The sequence below is a fragment of the Clarias gariepinus genome, chromosome 5, assembly GCF_024256425.1.
Source record: "Clarias gariepinus isolate MV-2021 ecotype Netherlands chromosome 5, CGAR_prim_01v2, whole genome shotgun sequence".
In the NCBI taxonomy this organism is placed as follows: Eukaryota; Metazoa; Chordata; class Actinopteri; order Siluriformes; family Clariidae; genus Clarias; species Clarias gariepinus.
The window spans coordinates 1,677,501-1,685,000 of NC_071104.1; the positions used below are offsets into that span (position 1 = coordinate 1,677,501).

Consider the following 7,500-nt stretch of genomic DNA (forward strand, 5'->3'; position numbering starts at 1 on the left):
TTACAAGACAGGTGCTTTCACCAGCTAAGCCACAGTGCCAACAGCCTGGGTGGCACCTTGGGCATGACCCAGCACTTTTAACCGAGACTCTCCTGGCCAAGACTTAATCTGATTGCAATGCTAATATTTCCTCCATCCGCATGCAGACCTCGCTAAGCTAGTGAGACGAGTACTCAACCAGCGATGCCATGCAAATGCTTTGATGTTTGTTTGCTCATCCTAACTTTGATTTCGGCTTGATAAGATCCCAAAACGGGTGAAAATCCTCAAGAAAATGTCAACTTTTAGATCTGTAAATGGCACACAAGCCACAGCAAACAAGGTTATGGGTGATCTCCAGCCATAGTCCTAACAAGCATATCACAACAGTCAGGGGAAAGGAATTAAAATCCACTTGCCATGCACATCTAAAAGCAAGCAAGCCTTCATCAGATTGCTGTTGTGGACTTTGGCTCTTTGTCCCATAAGGATTGCGTGAATCAATGTCGTAACCTTTTGTTGAAGCTGGAGTTGAGCTGAGGGCTTGATTTGGGACAAATGGGCAGAAACATGTGGAAAACAATGATATTTCTTAAATTCTGCTGACAAGTCATTCAATCAAATATGGCACATAGGAAAGTGCATCTTGAACAGGGATTCCTGACCAAAGATTTCATTTTAGACATGGGGTGTGGATGAAAAGAAGGTAACAAGTTAGTGACTCTGGTGGGACTCGAACCCACAACCTTTGAATAGCTCCACAGCTGAGTCTAGAAGTCCAATGCGCTATCCATTGCACCACAGAGCCAACCAGGGTGTTTTTTTTTTTCAGGCTCTCCAAGACTCATGGATGCTCGAGCTCATTAGGCAGATGCTTTTCTGTTGCTACTAATCAAATTCCACCAAATGCAAACAACTATGGCAGGTGCTGAAACTTGTTGAAAACTGCTTTGCTGTTTTGCTAAGGTAAAACGTGAACATGGTTCCTGTCTGAAGCCTAAAAATCCTGAACTTAAGCCAACCGATACACTTGCGTGTATTGGAAAGATCCAAGGCTTGCTTTGGGGAGGAGGTCAAGTCATGAAATGAGACGTGGCAAAAGTTTATTTAACCACAGGCCCACGCTAAATTCGCACTATTGGTGTAGTCGTGGCCGAGTGGTTAAGGCGATGGACTAGAAATCCATTGGGGTCTCCTCGCGCAGGTTCGAATCCTGCCGATTACGTCTGTTATTTTGCACAAGAAAGACATGTTGCAACTCATTGTGTTGTGGCTGTGATTTGTAACAAATTTCCTCATGCCCTTAATAGTTGGTGCTTTCTCGAAGACATAATAGTGACATCCTGCCCCCTTTTTATCCTTAATAGCTGCTGCTTTGTTGGAGAAATCCTGTCACCCCTTCCCAACGTTGAATTGTCTTCCAATGACAAGCTGCCCGTAGACATCCGATCGGTTATATGAGTGCGTGGCCAGCGACCTGTAATCCGTGCAAGACGTGACTTCTCTAGAGCCTGCCGTGTCAGGATGGCCGAGCGGTCTAAGGCGCTGCGTTCAGGTCGCAGTCTCCTCTGGAGGCGTGGGTTCAAATCCCACTTCTGACAAGAGCCCCTTCTCTTTGTTGCGTTTAGGAAATCGTGTATGGATCTGAATCAACAACCTTGACCTCTCACAGCATAGCTTTGCTTGCAAGCGAAGAAGTTTGGACTTTTCTTCATCTAGCGCTTGCTTCTTCGATTTTTTGGACAATGTAGACATGGTTGTGTTGAGGCAAAGCTCGGAGCAGGGTGCTATAATGAAGGCTACAGGTTCTGAGCTGAACTTCAGACATCAGGCAAATGTTCCACGGCTACTCAGAAAATGATTCAATTCTTGCAAATCAAAATGCCAGTGTTCGTTCACTTCTGTGGGAGGAATAGAGCTACCTTGCTTGAGCTCCATGGACAGATGTCTACCTGTGGAAAACACATGAAAACTGAGCAGAAATCCTGGCTGAAAGCAAGATACCCTGCCACAACCTGAGCCCACAAGCACTTAAGCCTTGAGTTCCTAATGCAGTTGGACCCAGACCTTGTCTGGTGCACCAAGAGATGAAACTCACAACAGGCACTGCTGGGATTTGAACCCAGGATCTCCTGTTTACAAGACAGGTGCTTTCACCAGCTAAGCCACAGTGCCAACAGCCTGGGTGGCACCTTGGGCATGACCCAGCACTTTTAACCGAGACTCTCCTGGCCAAGACTTAATCTGATTGCAATGCTAATATTTCCTCCATCCGCATGCAGACCTCGCTAAGCTAGTGAGACGAGTACTCAACCAGCGATGCCATGCAAATGCTTTGATGTTTGTTTGCTCATCCTAACTTTGATTTCGGCTTGATAAGATCCCAAAACGGGTGAAAATCCTCAAGAAAATGTCAACTTTTAGATCTGTAAATGGCACACAAGCCACAGCAAACAAGGTTATGGGTGATCTCCAGCCATAGTCCTAACAAGCATATCACAACAGTCAGGGGAAAGGAATTAAAATCCACTTGCCATGCACATCTAAAAGCAAGCAAGCCTTCATCAGATTGCTGTTGTGGACTTTGGCTCTTTGTCCCATAAGGATTGCGTGACTCAATGTCGTAACCTTTTGTTGAAGCTGGAGTTGAGCTGAGGGCTTGATTTGGGACAAATGGGCAGAAACATGTGGAAAACAATGATATTTCTTAAATTCTGCTGACAAGTCATTCAATCAAATATGGCACATAGGAAAGTGCATCTTGAACAGGGATTCCTGACCAAAGATTTCATTTTAGACATGGGGTGTGGATGAAAAGAAGGTAACAAGTTAGTGACTCTGGTGGGACTCGAACCCACAACCTTTGAATAGCTCCACAGCTGAGTCTAGAAGTCCAATGCGCTATCCATTGCGCCACAGAGCCAACCAGGGTGTTTTTTTTTTTCAGGCTCTCCAAGACTCATGGATGCTCGAGTTCATTAGGCAGATGCTTTTCTGTTGCTACTAATCAAATTCCACCAAATGCAAACAACTATGGCAGGTGCTGAAACTTGTTGAAAACTGCTTTGCTGTTTTGCTAAGGTAAAACGTGAACATGGTTCCTGTCTGAAGCCTAAAAATCCTGAACTTAAGCCAACCGATACACTTGCGTGTATTGGAAAGATCCAAGGCTTGCTTTGGGGAGGAGGTCAAGTCATGAAATGAGACGTGGCAAAAGTTTATTTAACCACAGGCCCACGCTAAGTTCGCACTATTGGTGTAGTCGTGGCCGAGTGGTTAAGGCGATGGACTAGAAATCCATTGGGGTCTCCCCGCGCAGATTCGTATCCTGCCGATTACGTCTGTTATTTTGCACAAGAAAGACATGTTGCAACTCATTGTGTTGTGGCTGTGATTTGTAACAAATTTCCTCATGCCCTTAATAGTTGGTGCTTTCTCGAAGACATAATAGTGACATCCTGCCCCCTTTTTATCCTTAATAGCTGCTGCTTTGTTGGAGAAATCCTGTCACCCCTTCCCAATGTTGAATTGTCTTCCAATGACAAGCTGCCCGTAGACATCCGATCGGTTATATGAGTGCGTGGCCAGCGACCTGTAATCCGTGCAAGACGTGACTTTTCTAGAGCCTGCTGTGTCAGGATGGCCGAGCGGTCTAAGGCGCTGCGTTCAGGTCGCAGTCTCCCCTGGAGGCGTGGGTTCAAATCCTACTTCTGACAAGAGCCCCTTCTCTTTGTTGCGTTTAGGAAATCGTTTATGGATCTGAATCAACAACCTTGACCTCTCACAGCATAGCTTTGCTTGCAAGCGAAGAAGTTTGGACTTTTCTTCATCAAGCGCTTGCTTCTTCGATTTTTTGGACAATGTAGACATGGTTGTGTTGTTGAGGCAAAGCTCGGAGCAGGGTGCCATAATGAAGGCTACAGGTTCTGAGCTGAACTTCCTTTTTACGGATGCTGAAAAATTCTTTTGAGATGTCCCAGCACATGTTTGATTGCTGAAGTCAAGGAATCAGCTTCTCTTTGACGATTGGGTATGAAAAGTTGTCATTGTTCATGATTCATAGGTTCATTTCATCTTTTTGTCTGTATTTTGCAGCATGGCCCATAGATGGTTGAAGACATGTCCCAGTCTGCGTCATCAAGTGCATCCTGTAACGCGGCCACTAATTGGTCCGTACAGCGCGCGACCTCCCTCTGAACCCGCACTTCCTGTTTCTGCCTTTGTTTATATTTTGGCATGAGGAAGATAGCGGCATGGTCAGATTTACCAAACGGTGGACAAGATTGTGCCCTATAGCCGTCCTTGACTGTAGTGTAGCAGTGGTCCAGTGTCCTTTTGCCCCTGGTGGGACAGGTGATATGCTGATGAAAGTTTGGCCCTTCGCGTTTAAGGTTGGCACTGTTAAAGTCCACCGCCACAATAAGCGCAGCGTCACGGTGTTGTGTCTGGTGCTGTGTGAATGCCTCATGCAGCTCGCATAAGGCAGTCTCCGTGTGCGCTTAAGGCAGGATATAAATGGTGCTGATTATTACCGATGTAAATTTCCGAGGTAAATAAAAAGGAGGACACATGATGGACAGTAGTTCCACGTTTGGAGTGCAGGAGCGTGCGAGAGGAACAACGCTCCTGCTGTTGCACCAGCTGCTATTGACCATTAAACACACGCCGCCTCCCCTTGACTTCCCTAAGTCCTGTGTCCTGTCCATGCGGTGAACGGAGAAGAACTCGGCCGGCTGGATGACGTGGTCCAGCACCGCTGGGTTCAGCCATGTCTCGGTAAAGCAGAGGAGATTGCAGTCCCGAATGTCTCTCTGGAACTTTATCCTGGCCCTGAGGTCATCGAGTTTGTTCTCCAGTGACTGGACATTGTGACGGCAGCCGACCTCACTGGCGCCATCTTGCGCCTTCCTGAGCATAAGACAATCTCCTAAGAGTAAGTCTCCACCGGGAAATTGTGGAAATCCTTGGCAAGTAGTCTGCAATTTCCAATTTTCTGCCCTTGAGAATTCCTTAATCCAAGCTAGCCCTCTTAATCGCTTTGAACAACTTGTGCCAAATGCTCTTTTTTCCTAAGCACCAATAAAAGGTAGCGCCTGAACAGGGACTTGAACCCTGGACCCTCAGATTAAAAGTCTGATGCTCTACCGACTGAGCTATCCAATTTATCCTGGCATACAGTTTACAGCAAAAAAAATATGTATATATACAGTGGTGTGAAAAACTATTTGCCCCCTTCCTGATTTCTTATTCTTTTGCATGTTTGTCACACTTAAATGTTTCTGCTCATCAAAAACCGTTAACTATTAGTCAAAGATAACATAATTGAACACAAAATGCAGTTTTTAAATGAAGATTATGTTATTAAGGGAGAAAAAAAACTCCAAATCTACATGGCCCTGTGTGAAAAAGTAATTGCCCCCCCCTTGTTAAAAAATAACTTAACTGTGGTTTATCACAGTTAAAAGTTCAATTTCTGTAGTCACCCCCAGGCCTGATTACTGCCACACCTGTTTCAATAAAAAAATCACTTAAATAGGAGCTACCTGACACAGAGAAGTAGACCAAAAGCACCTAAAAAGCTAGACATTATGCCAAGATCCAAAGAAATTCAGAAAAAAATGAGAACAAAAGTAATTGAGATCTATCAGGCTGGTAAAGGTTATAAAGCCATTTCCAAAGCCTTGGGACTCCAGCGAACCACAGTGAGAGCCATTATCCACAAATGGCAAAAACATGGAACAGTGGTGAACCTTCCCAGGAGTGGCCAGCCGACCAAAATTACCCCAAGAGCGCAGAGACAACTCATCCGAGAGGACACAAAAGACCCCAGGACAACATCTAAAGAACTGCAGGCCTCACTTGCCTCAATTAAGGTCAGTTTTCACGACTCCACCATAAGAAAGAGACTGGGCAAAAACGGCCTGCATGGCAGATTTCCAAGGAGCAAACCACTTTTAAGCAAAAAGAACATTAAGGCTCGTCTCAATTTTGCTAAAAAACATCTCAATGATTGCCAAGACTTTTGGGAAAATACCTTGTGGACCGACGAGACAAAAGTTGAACTTTTTGGAAGGTGCGTGTCCCGTTACATCTGGCGTAAAAGTAACACAGCATTTCAGAAAAAGAACACCATACCAACAGTAAAATATGGGGGTGGTAGTGTGATGGTCTGGGGTTGTTTTGCTGCTTCAGGACCTGGAAGGCTTGCTGTGATAGATGGAACCATGAATTCTACTGTCTACCAAAAAATCCTGAAGGAGAATGTCCGGCCATCTGTTCGTCAACTCAAGCTGAAGCGATCTTGGGTGCTGCAGCAGGACAATGACCCAAAACACACCAGCAAATCCACCTCTGAATGGCTGAAGAAAAACAAAATGAAGACTTTGGAGTGGCCCAGTCAAAGTCCTGACCTGAATCCTATTGAGATGTTGTGGCATGACCTTAAAAAGGCGGTTCATGCTAGAAAACCCTCAAATAAAGCTGAATTACAACAATTCTGCAAAGATGAGTGGGCCAAAATTCCTCCAGAGCGCTGTAAAAGACTCGGTGCAAGTTATCGCAAACACTTGATTGCAGTTATTGCTGCTAAGGGTGGCCCAATCAGTTATTAGGTTCAGGGGGCAATTACTTTTTCACACAGGGCCATGTAAGTTTGGATTTTTTTTCTCCCTAAATAAAAAAAACCATCATTTAAAAACTGCATTTTGTGTTTACTTGTGTTATCTTTGACTAATAGTTAAATGTGTTTGATGATCAGAAACATTTAAGTGTGACAAACATGCAAAAGAATAAGAAATCAGGAAGGGGGCAAATAGTTTTTCACACCACTGTATATATATATTTATCCATATATACTAGCTTATTGACAGCCATTGACTTCATTTAAATGTGACCAAATATAAGTCGGTAGAGTGAAACGTCCCACATATAAAAAGTCACACTTGTGTGGAAGCAAAAATCCTGTCACCCCTTCCCAACGTTGAATTGTCTTCCAATGACAAGCTGCCCGTAGACATCCGATCGGTTATATGAGTGCGTGGCCAGCGACCTGTAATCCGTGCAAGACGTGACTTTTCTAGAGCCTGCCGTGTCAGGATGGCCGAGCGGTCTAAGGCGCTGCATTCAGGTCGCAGTCTCCCCTGGAGGCGTGGGTTCAAATCCCACTTCTGACAAGAGCCCCTTCTCTTTGTTGCGTTTAGGAAATCGTGTATGGATCTGAATCAACAACCTTGACCTCTCACAGCATAGCTTTGCTTGCAAGCGAAGAAGTTCGGACTTTTCTTCATCTAGCGCTTGCTTCTTCGATTTTTTGGACAATGTAGACATGGTTGTGTTGAGGCAAAGCTCGGAGCAGGGTGCTATAATGAAGGCTACAGGTTCTGAGCTGAACTTCAGACATCAGGCAAATGTTCCACGGCTACTCAGAAAATGATTCAATTCTTGCAAATCAAAATGCCAGTGTTCGTTCACTTCTGTGGGAGGAATAGAGCTACCTTGCTTGAGCTCCATGGACAGATGCCT

The 7,500-nt window shown here is 44.9% G+C and overlaps 8 non-coding genes across 8 annotated transcripts in view; 5 read left to right on the plus strand and 3 right to left on the minus strand.

The window, feature by feature from the left end:
• The window catches only part of trnat-ugu (transfer RNA threonine (anticodon UGU)), a 74-nt gene extending 35 nt beyond the window's left edge, over nucleotides 1-39 (minus strand). The window contains exon 1 of the tRNA in view: nucleotides 1-39. This exon is cut by the window's left edge and continues 35 nt beyond it. This is a non-coding gene — a tRNA (tRNA-Thr).
• Nucleotides 40-1,122: 1,083 nt separating this feature from the next.
• On the plus strand, nucleotides 1,123-1,204 carry trnas-aga (transfer RNA serine (anticodon AGA)). The gene has a single exon. It is a non-coding gene; the product is annotated as a tRNA-Ser (tRNA).
• Nucleotides 1,205-1,497: 293 nt separating this feature from the next.
• Nucleotides 1,498-1,580, plus strand: trnal-cag (transfer RNA leucine (anticodon CAG)). Its single transcript has one exon. It is a non-coding gene; the product is annotated as a tRNA-Leu (tRNA).
• A 500-nt stretch (nucleotides 1,581-2,080) lies between these two features.
• trnat-ugu (transfer RNA threonine (anticodon UGU)) lies at nucleotides 2,081-2,154 on the minus strand. Its single transcript has one exon. It is a non-coding gene; the product is annotated as a tRNA-Thr (tRNA).
• Nucleotides 2,155-2,812: 658 nt separating this feature from the next.
• Nucleotides 2,813-2,902, minus strand: trnar-ucu (transfer RNA arginine (anticodon UCU)). Its single transcript is given in 2 exon segments — nucleotides 2,813-2,848; nucleotides 2,866-2,902. It is a non-coding gene; the product is annotated as a tRNA-Arg (tRNA).
• Nucleotides 2,903-3,237: 335 nt separating this feature from the next.
• trnas-aga (transfer RNA serine (anticodon AGA)) lies at nucleotides 3,238-3,319 on the plus strand. The gene has a single exon. It is a non-coding gene; the product is annotated as a tRNA-Ser (tRNA).
• Nucleotides 3,320-3,612: 293 nt separating this feature from the next.
• trnal-cag (transfer RNA leucine (anticodon CAG)) lies at nucleotides 3,613-3,695 on the plus strand. Its single transcript has one exon. It is a non-coding gene; the product is annotated as a tRNA-Leu (tRNA).
• A 3,373-nt stretch (nucleotides 3,696-7,068) lies between these two features.
• On the plus strand, nucleotides 7,069-7,151 carry trnal-cag (transfer RNA leucine (anticodon CAG)). The gene has a single exon. It is a non-coding gene; the product is annotated as a tRNA-Leu (tRNA).
• The last annotated feature ends 349 nt before the right edge of the window (nucleotides 7,152-7,500 follow it).